The 13053-nt window shown below is 47.6% G+C and overlaps 1 protein-coding gene and 1 long non-coding RNA gene across 6 annotated transcripts in view; one reads left to right on the top strand and one right to left on the bottom strand.

The window, feature by feature from the left end:
• pleca (plectin a) overlaps nucleotides 1-13053 on the top strand; it is a 67109-nt gene that overhangs the window by 11603 nt on the left and 42453 nt on the right. The gene's annotated exons all lie outside the window — the stretch shown is intronic.
• On the bottom strand, nucleotides 4733-9872 carry LOC122843598. Its single transcript, XR_006372737.1, has 3 exons — nucleotides 9755-9872; nucleotides 5547-5731; nucleotides 4733-5433 (listed from the first exon to the last, which is right to left on the bottom strand). It is a non-coding gene; the product is annotated as an uncharacterized LOC122843598 (long non-coding RNA).

The following is a 13053-nucleotide window of genomic DNA, read 5'->3' as shown; positions in this document are numbered from 1 at the left end:
GGAAATAATCTGATGGCGACTTCCAGTTGTGAGAATGACCCAAGGTGCGACACTGGTTCTGATGGTTCTGATGGATCCGGTCCATGGAAGTTGATCAATGATGAACTCAGATTAAATCTGTGATTAGTCAGATTGTTCAAAAGCTCCAAACTGATCAGATAATCCCAGAGATTATCTCTGTTATTCTGGAATAATGATGAAATAAAGCAGGAAAAATAATTCAACCCATTTCAGATGCGGATCATGTGGGTCCGTTTCTGCCTGTTCATTGGCTGATGCTCAGAGACGGAGCCCCCTTTGCCCCCCTCCTCCTGTAGGCGGGGCAGCAGCAGGCTGGGGAGGGGGGAGGAGGTTTGCTCTCCGCCCTGCTGACTCCATCAGAGCCACGGCTGAGCAGCAGCAGCAGAATCAGGATTAGGTCAGAACCACAGAGCTGTCCGGGTCCGGATCGGTCTGGAGGACATGGACCCCGCCCGCTCCATCCAGCATGAGATCAGCTCTCTTAAAGGTACGGGTTGGGTTTCCCACAATGCCCCTCTCCCTGCAGCGGATGCTGCTGCAGGATGCGACACTGAATGCGACTGATGGTGCAGCGCGGCTGGCGCGTTGCCACGGTAACAGCATGGGGGCTTCAGATGCTGCCAGGTCAGAGACTCAGCAGCAGAGCAAACATGGCGGCTTTGATGTATGTCCAGATTCTATCCAGATTAGTGAGTGGAATGTAGAAAGTTTTAAGGACACTGAGGCCGGGTCCAGAGATGGTTCTGGTTCTGACTGAGCTCTTAAAGGGCCGGTATTATGTGTTTTCCACAGTAACTATGTTTCCACCAGTTGTTATAAAAATGTTTTATATATATTAAAATCAATGTAGCTTCATAACTGAAATTGGGCCTCTGTCTCTTTAAGAAGCTCCTGCTCTTTCTGAAGTTTCGCCACCAGGAAGTCATCCAACATGGCTCCTCTTTAACCCTTTAACGTTTTACCAGCGCTGCTCTGAGCAGAATCTCCTATAATGAGCTCAGCAGCTGTTTGCTAATTGCTGCTGGCTAGTCTGAAGGAGCTAAGTAGGGGAGGAGCTGCGCCCTGAAGGCGGGGCTAGGTCCACCTAGACGTTTTAGCAGCTGAATGGTTGCCATAGAGACTAAAGGATTTCTCTAACATGAAAGAATCAGAGCAACACTGCAGAAAAAATGTGATGGGAGAGACCAAAGGTTTATCTAATGACGCCGGCCCTTTAAGAACCTCTGACCTATTCTGGGTCAGTCTGTTTCTGGAGACAATCACAGATATAGTCTGGTCAGATTATAGATCTAACCCCAGTAGACGTTCTGCTCTGGAAACAACATGCAGCTGTCACCACCAGGGGGCAGCTGCTGTTCTGTGGTGTTTCTTGGCTGGTTTTTCCCATAATGCTTTGCTGCAAAGCATGAGGAAGTTGAAATAGTTTGAGTTGCTATGGAAATGCGTACTTCATCCAGAATGACCGTTTGGTTCTGGATCCGGTTCTGCTGAGTCACTGGTTGCCATGGTGAGTCCATTGCCTTCCGGGGGGCGGAGTCAACCTGAACCAGAACACTCTGAGCTCTGATTGGTCAGAAACCAGGAAGTGGTCAGGCAGTGGGAGACGCTCTCATTGGTTGGTCCTGTAAGCTGAACCGGGTCAGAACCACTGAGAACAATTCTTCTGAGAGCATAAAGTAGCTCAAGTCCAAAGTTCTGGTGACCCGGTTAGGTTCTGAAACATAACGGGTTCACCAGAACCCAAACCAGAGTTCTGCAGAGTTTCTGTCAACAGACTGTGTTTTATTTTGAAATCTAGGTTCTGGTCCGGCTCGGCTGATAGAACTGAAACCGGGTCAGAATCGGGTCACTCCACAGGAAGGTAATTGATTCTGAGGCCTGGTTCAGAACTGTTGGGTTCTATTTCCCAACAGAACCAAAGCGATGTGCTTCACTGAGCGACCCAAAACACTGCAGACCTGTCTGACCCAGTTCTGGAGGCTCAGAACCAGTAATCTGGAGTTCTGTCCAGAGTTGGGTCAGAACCCTCTTGAGCTCCATCTTGGGTGTGGATAATGGCTCGGTTCTGGTTGCTGAGCAAACGGGTCGGGCTTTCCCCAGTCTGTGTGGGGCGACCTGGTTCCGGTGACCCAGTTCCGGCCTCGACCCAAATCCTCTGGGCTGTGTTCTGAGCCAGCTGCTGTGACTCCAGCAGCCTGAGCGAACCTGAACCTGTTCTGAGCCGTTGGACCTGGACAGAACCCGGTTCTGTCTGTAATGTGACAGCCAATCAGATCGTCTCATAGATCAAATCTGAAAAGTGTGCCTCCAGATCAGATGAACATCATCAGGTCACACCTCAGGCTTTCAGCTGATTCAGGGCTGGACTTTGACTAGGCCGTTCTATTGTGCATGTTCCTGGTTCTGTTCTGACCCGGTTTGGTCCAAACTCCAACTGCTGGACAAATGGACTGTCTGGTCCAGTCAAAGGCTGCTCCATCTAGGTTCTGTCTGGTCGTCTGTCGGCCATATTGGTTCCAGTCGGATCCATTAAAGGGAATTTCACTGCAGACTCTTCCTCCTCCTCCTCTTCCTCTGCTGCAGTCTTCGGGTTCTGCTGGAGGACGGGATCTGGTCCAGCCAGTGGTTCCACCTGCAGTTCTGGCAGCGGCCAGCAGGGGGCGGTGTAGCAGCAGCAGAACGTTTCTGGGTCTTTCTGTTGGTTTTATGATGTTCGGCTCCAGTTTTACCATCGCAGGTTCTGTTGGGCCCGGTTCTGCCAGACTTGTGAGGTCCAGCCAGAGGTTCTGGGTTGATCTGTGACCTTCATCACGTCTCTCCTCCTCTTCCTCTGAGAACTGAATTGGACCTGCAGGCGGTTCTGGACAGAACCGAACCCTTAGAACCAGACGAACAGAACTTTACTCACGTGCTAACGAGCGATTTAGAGCGAGTCACAGTAAAACAATAAAATCATCTAGAGTTTGTGTTTAAAACATCTTGTTTCTGGTTTGACCAATAAAAACTAAAAGATAAAAGCATCTCAGGTTTTATTAATTCTGTTCTGAAAAATATAAATGATTATAATTCAGAGCCAAACCCGTCTGGCTCCTGACAAATCTTTATTTCAGTGGGATTTTATGTAATAAACCAACAGGAAGCTGGTTTTAACTATGAAAATAAAAATCTGAAAGGTGTGGCATGCATTTAGTCCAGGTATTGTCACTAAGGAAACTAAGGAAAGGAAACAAATGTCCCCAGACTTGAGCTGATTCATCAAAGCTGCAAATGTTCAGGAAGACAGGAAGTCTGTTCAACTGCAGGACTTTCAGATTTCACTCCCAAACAGGCAACCAAACAACCGTCTGACAGGCAACAATGTCTGTTGGTTCGAAATGTCCTCGTTTCTCATGAGTCAGAGCTGCTCAGTCATCTGATGGCAGCAGTCTAGGCGATTAGCAGCAGGCTAGGCGATTAGCAGCAGGGTAGGCGATTAGCAGCATGCTAGGAAATTAGCAGCAGGCTAGGTGATTAGATCAGGCTAGGCGATTAGCAGCAGGCTAGTCGATTAGCAGCATGCTAGGCGATTATCAGCAGTCTAGGCGATTAGCAGCAGGCTAGGCAATTAGGAGCAGGCTAGGCGATTAGCAGCATGCTAGGCGATTAGCACCAGACTAGGCGATTAGCAGCAGGCTAGGCGATTAGGCAGGCTGGCGATTAGCAGCAGTCTAGGCGATTAGCAGCAGGCTAGGCGATTAGCAGCAGGGTAGGCGATTAGCAGTATGCTAGGCGATTAGCAGCATGCTACGCAATTAGCAGCAGGCTAGGTGATTAGATCAGGCTAGGCGATTAGCAGCAGGCTAGGTGATTAGCAGCAGGCTAGGCGATTAGCTGCAGATTTAGCGATTAGCCAGCTGAACAAACAGCTCTCTCTGAAAGCAGTTTTTATGCTCATTAAACCAGATTATTATAATCCAGAAACTCATCTGAGGGATTAATGAGCTGCAGGGTTTCTTCTTCTACTTCTGTTTTTCTTCTTCTTCTCCTCTAATGAGACCTGTTGCACCATGTGAATGAATAATCTGCTCTAGTTAGCGTCTGGATTAAAACATGCAGGTTCAGATAGAAACCTCATCTCCAGGTTCACTTGGTTGCTGTTCCACGCTGGGATCAACAGGAACGTGATGCTGTACAAACCGTCTCCTAGCAACAAACGTGGCACTTTGCTGCAGTGACCGCTGTAAAGTGAAACAGAACGCAAGAACTTCAGGGGAAGTGATGGGGACACCGCTTGTTGCTGCTGTTGTTGCTGCTGGTAGTTTGAATCTTGTAGTTTCCTCAGAAACCTCAGCAACGGAGCGATTTCTTCTTCCAGAATGGGTTTGTCTGTAGTTGCAGCTTGGGAAGCAGAGCGCTGAGTCATGCTTGTAGTTCTGGCAGAGCAGCGTGGGAGGAGTCAGAGGCTCCTTATGTTTTCTGGACAATCCAGTTGCTAATTGTCTGGGAAACTGAGGTTAAAATTGCGGGCAGGAAGCCTTATTGGCTCCTGAACACAACAAAGATCTCCAGAAGTCAAACTGGACTAAAAAACAAAACATGATCTGGTGTCTGTTTGTGTTGTTGTCTGTCCATACACCAGTTAGCAGTTTAACTGGTGTAAAGTGCTAAATCTTCCCCCAGCAGGTTTAGACTCCTCCCCCTGCCCCGCCCTAAAGGATCCTGGCTGCTTGCTTAGGGTTAGGGTTCAGCATTAGGCTCTCGTTCCTCATCAACAGAGGGTTTTGCTTTATGTGTAATGTAGTGGAGTAAACACGGCATTGTAGCTGTCCGGTTCGGTCCGGTCCAGATCGTGTTGTGGTTGCTGATGGATGTTCTGGTGAATTCAGAATAAACTGTTTTTGGTTGAAGCAGCTGCTTTAAACCATAACTTTAAGTTTTGTTGCTGAAGAAGCAGAAATAACTTTAGGTTTTACTTCTTGTCTGTTTGGTATTTTTCTTTTTGTGGTTGATCTCAGGAGGTTTTTTCGATATATTTAGGTTCTGGTTCTGTGACTCAGTCTCACTTCCAGGAACCGTGTGTGTGTTGATGGTGTCGCTGTCGTGTGTGTGTGTGCTCGTGTTTCTGTGGAGTGTCCGTTGCCATGGCAGCAGGCATACCGGACCGGCCACGCCCTGGCAGTGGTTCTGGTGACTCACTGCAGCGGTCACGTTTCCTTCCTCCGCTTTCTGTCTTCTTCTGCAGAGTTTCCCATCCTGAAGCTGCAGCCGGAGTTTCCTGCAGGTTGTTACTCTGCGTCTCGCCTGCTTCCATTAGCTGCTCTCTGTCGGCCATCTTAGCCGCGTTCCCTGGAGAGTTCCTGGTCCAGATGCTTTCTGTCCTCATGTCTCTTCACAGGCCTCTCTGGAGTTTCCATCCATATCATTCATTAGGATCTGTTGACAGAAACAAGATTTCTACTCAGGATGTAGAAACCTGAGCTGCTCAGTTGGCTGCAATTTGCAGATGCTGCCACTAGATGTCACTGGTCTCCATTTAAAGGTCAAACCTGTTTTAAAAGCTGAACGCTTCCTGCCCCGTCGTTCATCAGTGAAATGTTTTTCTGCTCCTTTAAAAGTTGCTTGGCAGTGAGTCCGTCGCCGCTGAACCTGCACACTGAGGACCATCAGGTTCCGCCATCTTGGTTTTCCTCCGGCGTCCCGACTGAGCGTGCTCCGTTCGGGGCTGTGGTTCCTGTCATCATTCATACATATAAAAGTATTCACACCTTCATTTTCTCACATTCTTTCTGGACCTTCAAAGTATTTTATTGTTTTATGACATGGTGCAGAATGGCATAGTTCAATCATAAAGTGAAGGATGATTATTTAACGATTTTGTGCGATTGGCACATACATTTATGGTCTGAAAAGTGTGGCAGGTATTTGAATAAGAACTCAGTAGAACCTGCTGGCTGCAGGTCTTCTGGTTTAACCGTCTCAAGTCTGTTCAGTGATTCTGTTAGATTCACATCTGGACTTTGACTAGGCCATTCTAACCCGTGAATGGGCTCTGATTCAAAGCATCCCGTCCAGCCGGTCCCTTTCCATGTCCAGGTTATGAACCAAGTTTGACTAGTAGTGACTCCTGTTTAGGCCTGTCGTGATAAACGATAAATCAATTAATACGATAAATTAAAACTATCAACATCATTTTAATTATCGTCTCTTCCAGCCTTTTTCTCTTTCTGTTGATGACACTGAATGAAAAAAGGTTCAACTCCGCTGCTCTCCACTGACCCTCCCTTCCTCATTTCCTCAGTGTAATGTCCAGTTCACACTACACCATCTGAGAACATCAACGTTCTCAGATTGTCTTAAGGGGAAAATGTAGGAGTGAACTAACGTGTAGTGTGAACTATTGCATCAGGTAGTCGATGTTCCATCTTCTCTATTTAAATCTAATGATTACTGAAGGACAATATGGTTTACAGACTTCATAATCTGAACTCTTTTGGTTGAATCCAGTATTTATTTACACTTTGGTGTTTTTATTCATTTTTGTTAATGGAGACTGAGAATCCATTTTATTTTTGGATGTTTATTTTATCAGTTCCAGTGTTAAATGTTCTTTTGAAAATAAAGTGTATCTATCTTTGGTTGGAAATCACATGAATTATGATGTCATTTCCATTAAATCAGTGTAAAAAGGTCTTCAAACAATATTATTGTCTATCGCAATAATTTTTGAGACAATTAATCGTTGTTATGGTGACAGTCCTACTCCTGTTCCTTAGAGCAGTCACAGGAAATGCATGCCGCACTATTCAGATGCCACGTCGGTTTGCTGTTGCAGAATCTCCTGAATGTTGGGGTTCAGTGAAACCGACCCGGTTCTGACCCAATAAGAAATGGCTGGATGGCTGCAGCCATTTTCACTGACAGGAACATGTTGGGATCGGCTCGGAGTTCACACCAGAGGTGTGTGTGTGGGTTCTGGTTCGACCCGGTTCCCAGATTGCTGTCGTTCCTCAGACGGGTGCAGCCTGTTGACAAAAACCGTCTGAAATAGTTTTCATTCCTTTCATGATGATCCAGCTCTGGTTCTGATGCGGGTCTGGTTCTGATCAGAAACAAATCACTCCTCTGGGATCCCGCTCGGCTCCAGCATTTTTCCATCAGAAGGTTTTTTTCCAGAACAATCGTCCTGTTCAAACGCCTCCACTGGTTCCCAGTACGGCTGCTGGTGGGAATGTTGGTGCAGCAGAGATCAGAGGCTGACCTCTGACCTCTGGACCAGTCAGTAGGATCTGCAGAAATCATCTGGAAGACTAAGAATAAAAACTATTAAATATTTAGTGTGGATCTGAGCCCACAGCATGACTCGGCCTCCACAGGTCAGTGAAGTTTGTTTAGTCACGTTTGTTTGCTGAATTAAAAAAAATAATAAGTTTGAATGTTTTGAGTCAGCCGTCCTGACTGAACAGAGAAAGTTGATTTATTTCATATTTGTTGATTTCTCGGCTTTTCTCTCCTTCATAGTTTCAAACATCAGCAGCTTTTAGAACCACTAAGGCCGCTTTGGACCGCTTCTCTTTCCCTCCTAGTCCGGACTCTCCACCATGCTTATTTCAGTATCAACTGGCTCAGCGGCGCCCTATGCTGGATGGAGGCCAAACTGCAACAACAAATATTCTGGAAGCATTTCCTGCGCAGTTGGTAGAGCTGCTGCCTTGCAGCAAGAAGGTCCTGGGTTCGATTCCCGGCCCGGGGTCTTTCTGTCTGCATGTTCTCCCTGTGCATGCTGGGATCTCTCCGGTTCTCCGGGTTCCTCCCACAGTCCACAAACTGTCAGGTTAATTGGTTTCTCCAAATTCTCCCCAGGCGTGTGTGTGTGTGTGTGTGTGTGTGTGTGTGTGTGTGTGTGGTTGTCTGTCTCTGTGTTGCCCAGCGATAGACAGGTGACCTCTGTCCAGGTGACCTCTGTCCAGGTGACCTCTGTCCAGGTGACCCCGCCTCTTGCCCGGAACGTTGTCTGCAGAGGCAGCAGCTCCTCCAGACCCCAGGAGGATCAAGGTGTTAGAAAATGGATGGATGGCATTTCTAGAGTGAAGGAGTTTTTCTCAGCCGGTCTGAATTTATTTTGGTGACAAAAACATAATTTAATGCAGAGCGATCAGCGGCAGCGCTGCGTGATTCAGACAGAGTGAAGCGGCCGGTCAGACTGACCGCCTGCTGCAGGCCTATCGCTGCTTTTGCATTTCATCGTTAAAATCTCCCGTAAACCAGAGAAAGTTTCTAAATTTGATGCTTCTTGTGATGCTGCGTTCTGCTTCACTTTATGGCAGTCACTGCTGCAAAGCACCACGCCTGTTGCTAGGAGACGGTCTGACTACCACGTGACGGCAGACGTAACTGCTATATCTAATTTATTTGGGGGTTAGGGTGATTCTGAAGTGACGGCGGTTCTGACCCGATAAGAACACGGAGCTTTAATCTATCTGAAGGTCTTATGATAAACACTTGAACATTATTTTAATTTCTGACAGACGCAGCCTGGTTCCGACCCAAACTCTGGGAGCTGAGCCCGCTTTGAGAATCATTTAGTCAGGTTGTTTCTGGTAGAACCCGTCCTCCCCTGGTTCTGGTTCTGAGGTGTGGACCTCAGAGCGCCGCTGCTTTAAATCTGTTTTCCGCTCTTTGTAAGAAAATGTGACCCAGGGTGGCTCAAGCCGTGGCGTCCAGCTGCGCTCGGCACACGTGAGAATCAGAGAAAATGTTTCCAGAGGAAAAGCTGACTGCCCCCCTCCTGCCCTCCCCTCCTCCTCCACGCCCTCCTCGGTTCTGATCCGAACAATGTCGTGAGGTCAGAGCGGCTCCGGCTCAGTTCTGCTTCCTCCAGAGAGACGATGGATCTGCGCTGCTGCTGCTTCTGCCGCACCAAGCCAGACGGTAGGTCTGACTGCATGCTGGGCAGGAACCCTGCATCCCTCCTGCAGTGTTCTGCATTACTCCCAGCCGGGTCGGCCCGGTTCGGCCCGGTTCTCTGCTCTCTTTCTGCTTCTTGTCGTTTTTTGAACCACTCAGATTTGGGATCTTTGGTTTCCCTGAAACATCCTGAGCTTCAGTGGGGATCCTGGCAGCGGGACTGGGCCGGGCCGGGCCCAGCCCACTCACGGAGTTTTTCCACATCTGCTCCCCCCTCCCCCGCCTGCTGCTGACGTTTCAGATTTACTCCCACTGGAACATTTTAACACCCGTCTCTTCAGAAAGCTGCTTACTTTCCTGGAGTTTTCTGCAGCTTCCTGTCTGAGTCACAAACAGATCATCTGGTTTCCTCCGAGACTCACAGGAGGAACCAGAACCAGAACCAGAACCGGAGGCAGAAACAGAAACCCCTCCACTGTTTCTGCTGGAATCAATACAGAAAGTAACAAACTATCAGCCTCACATCATTGATTCCTGATCACCAGGTGATCGGTTGCTGCTCTGCAAAGCCGGGGTGGGAAGACATCAGCAATGACCTGGGGAGGTCAAAGGTCATCTCCAGACCTTCTGAAGTCCATCAGAACTTCCCAGGAGTGTAAATCCCCAGCAGATTGATTCCAAGGTCAGAGGTCAGAGAGTGAAGCTCAGGTCAGGCTGTCCAGCACGGTGGTGGAGGGATGGTGATGTGGGCGTGTTTTTGGATTAACGGTGATTTTGTCTGAACCAACATTTGGATTCTATGTAATAAATTATGACACTTGGTTATTTTCTGTAAATATTGGCTACGAACCCGAAGGGGGCGGGTCTTCCTGTCATGTGACCTTTTGGGTTGACCTGTGAGGTCACTGAAGCGTGAGGTCTGCTCCTGGTTTCTGACGTTTCCAGCCTTGGTCCATCCGACCCGGTTCTGACTTCTGAGGCAGAACCAGGTGCAACAACAATATTTCAGCTTATTTAGCCTGACAAAATAAAATGATTTTCCAGAGTCGAATTTTCACCATGTTATTCATTCATTCATTCATTCATTCATTCATTCATAAATGTCATGGTTATATTCATCAACCAGCTCAATATGTAGCTGGTTGAAAATTAAATATTCAGTTAGGAAAAATAAGTTTTAATTTTCAAAACACATTTATCTTGAAACAGATATTTAGCTAGAAAGCTAATTATTTAGTGTCCTAACTAAATATGTCATTTATATTCAGTTAGCAACCCAAGTATGTAAATATTTAACCAGCAAGTTAAATATTGAGATAGCATGCTAGCTTGCTAACATTTAGCTACAAGAAGCTAAATATTTAGCTAGCACGCTAAACATCTAGATAGCAAACGAGATATTTAGCAGGCTAGCATGCTAGCTAAGTATTTGGAATAACTGGTGAAAAATGACTGAAAATAAACTGTCAAGTTTTTCTGTGACAGGATGAATAAATTACTGCTGTTAGTTTTTGAAGGCGTAAGTTCACAAACTTACGTCATCGGAACCAGGAACGGTCAGTAACTGGACCGGTCCAAACGCTCCTCAGAGCGGAACCGGCCGTCAGTGATGACTGGGTCAGGAACGGTTCTGGTTCTGAACACAAGGAAGCGCTTAGCTGCGCAGTGAGCGTTGGTTATTATGGGATGGCGGGATGCAGGATCTGGTCGGAATATTTGGATCATCTGCGGCTCGTTAAGCCGGATTCCTGAGAGGTGATCCTGGGCTCTTATCAGCCGGGAGCGGTGTGAGGGTGTGTGTGTGTGTGTGTGTGTGTGTGTGTGTGTAGGTGTGTGTGTGTCTCATGTATTATTAACCTGCGCAGACAGCCTGCAGCAGTCGGTCCGGCCCGGTTCGCTCTCTGTACCCAGACAGACTGAACCTTATTTTTGGCTCCAAGGCTGCGCGCCTGGAGCGCCGGATCAGTTTTACTAGCGAGGAAGAGGAGGAGGAGGAAGGACTGAGTCACCGGGCGGCGGCAGCAGGGGGAGGGGAGGGCAGCGTGCAGTTAAAGTCAGAGAGAAGTTGGCTTTTGGTTTAAAGTGCGGGACGGCACCACACCCACAGCGCCGCTGCCCCCACCCAGTGCTCCCAGTGCTCCCAGTGCTCCTCGTCCGGGTCTGTCCTCCGTACCGCGGGCCCATGCCGGCCGGACCCGCCGCCTTCCCGGCCCTGGTGGTTCTGGGTCATGTCGTCAGCTTGGTCGTCGTCTGGCATTGGCGGCGGCGGCGGAGGGAAGGTAAGCTGCTCCTCTTCCTCCTCTTCCTCTTCTGATGCTTCCCCTTTTCCCCCACCTCGGCTTCCGGTTCTCCTCAGATGTTAACCCTGTAAGTGCCGGTTCCTCTGCTCGGCTTAGGTTAACCCTACTTCTGTGTTGTCATGGCGACGCACTGGCCCAACTTGTTGCTGCTCTCAGACTTTAACCCAGGTGTTCCGAACATCAGCAGGAACACGCCCTCCAGGTGAATCTGCTCAGGTGAAGCAGGAACCTGTTTGGTAGCTCTGCAGCTGCAGGTGAAGAAATTTACATCCAGCTTATCGTGGCGGACACACCCCGCGCCTCAGATAATTTCCTGCTGGTTCTGCTAACTTCCTGGTAACAAATCCAGGTTTTTTGTTCACTAATGTGAAAACAAGCCCAAATCACCATTCCTCCACCACCGTGCTGCACAGATAGCATGAAGTGTTGAGCTGCTGTTTGGGTCATTGTTTTTCCAGAAGTATTAATGCGGCAGCCATCTTGTTTATAGTGAACTGAGGCTTTTTCCTTCAACCTCTCCTAGTAGCCATGGTGGGTACACTTCCACTAATGTGCTAATAGCACAGCTAGTTTTTAGCTGAGCACTTTAGCATTTTTGATAACTCTATCGGTTAGCGCACTTAGCTTCTCTTAAGCTAACTTTTCCAGATAAAGTCTGGCGTTAAGTCTCTTGACTGTTTTGTAAACTTTCAGGCTGACAAAGTTCAACGTCTGAGTGTTTTGGTTTCTGACTTAAGAATTCTTCAACCATTTAGACAATTTTATTCTTGCTCTTATTTTGAAGACTGTTTACAAAGCAGCTCCACTTCCTCTCCTCAGGTTCTGTTTTTTTCTCCTAATAACTTTATTTAAAACATGAACACTAAAGCATGTCCAAGCTATTTTCACACGTGTATGAAACAAGTTAGCGCTTTAGCATTAACTTCTGCTGAATGCCATATTGTAGCTAATGGAGCTCTTTATACTTAGGACTTTATGGGTCCGTCCAGCTAACATTTTAGTTACCTTTAACCTGTAGAGTCAGAGGTGGATCACAGGTTTCTGGTTGTTTCTCTGAGCTTCAGACTCTGACCTCTGACCTCTGACCCTGGCTGATGCTGCTGAGATGTTTTCTTCTCATAACTTTTCCCAGGTTGATGGGCAGCACCAGTTGCTGCTCTGAGGTCCCTGCTGGTGTGTTTCTGCCCTGACATTGTGCTAGCTCCCTGCAGAGCACCACAATGTTAGCATGACATTAGCATGATGTCCAGGTGTTTGCTTTCTCTGAGCCTCCAGCTGTTCTTCAGATCAAACACTGAGAGCCACAGCTTTTTCTCTTCTCTCAGCCGCAGGTTTGTTTGCATTTGCAGCAGGTCTGCCTGCAGCTCTAGTAGCTGCTAGCTGTTAGCTGCTGCTAGCTATTAGCTGCTATCGGGAGCTACAAGGTGCCTTTGCTTCAGGGTGGAAGGTGAAAGTAGGGAAAAGGGATTGAGTGTGGAGCCAGGTTTATAAAAAGCTCCTGCATGGTCACATGATGGCCGTAAGCTGAGGAGCGTTTCCTGGAGACGCTCACAACAAACCTTCAGGTTGATCTGCAGGAACGCAGCGCAACCTGCAGCCAGGCACCAACTGGTCACAGGGTTCCCCAGTACACCTGCTGGGCCCGGCGCTCGGTCCAACATGTTTTTATAAAAGATGTTAAGTTGACAAGAAAAACTAAAATATTACTGGGTAATTAAATGTTATGGAAAACATCTCCAGTGAAACGATATTCAAACCCACAACTAGTCTGAAAACCAACAAATCAAAAAATATAATTAAAATGAATATCAATTATTTGCACTTCTGTTTAATCCAAAGTAAGTCAGCG

The sequence above is a fragment of the Gambusia affinis genome, linkage group LG14 (assembly GCF_019740435.1).
Source record: "Gambusia affinis linkage group LG14, SWU_Gaff_1.0, whole genome shotgun sequence".
NCBI lineage: Eukaryota > Metazoa > Chordata > Actinopteri > Cyprinodontiformes > Poeciliidae > Gambusia > Gambusia affinis.
Note: the sequence above shows the minus strand (reverse complement) of the source record. Positions and strands in the feature narration are given on the sequence as shown.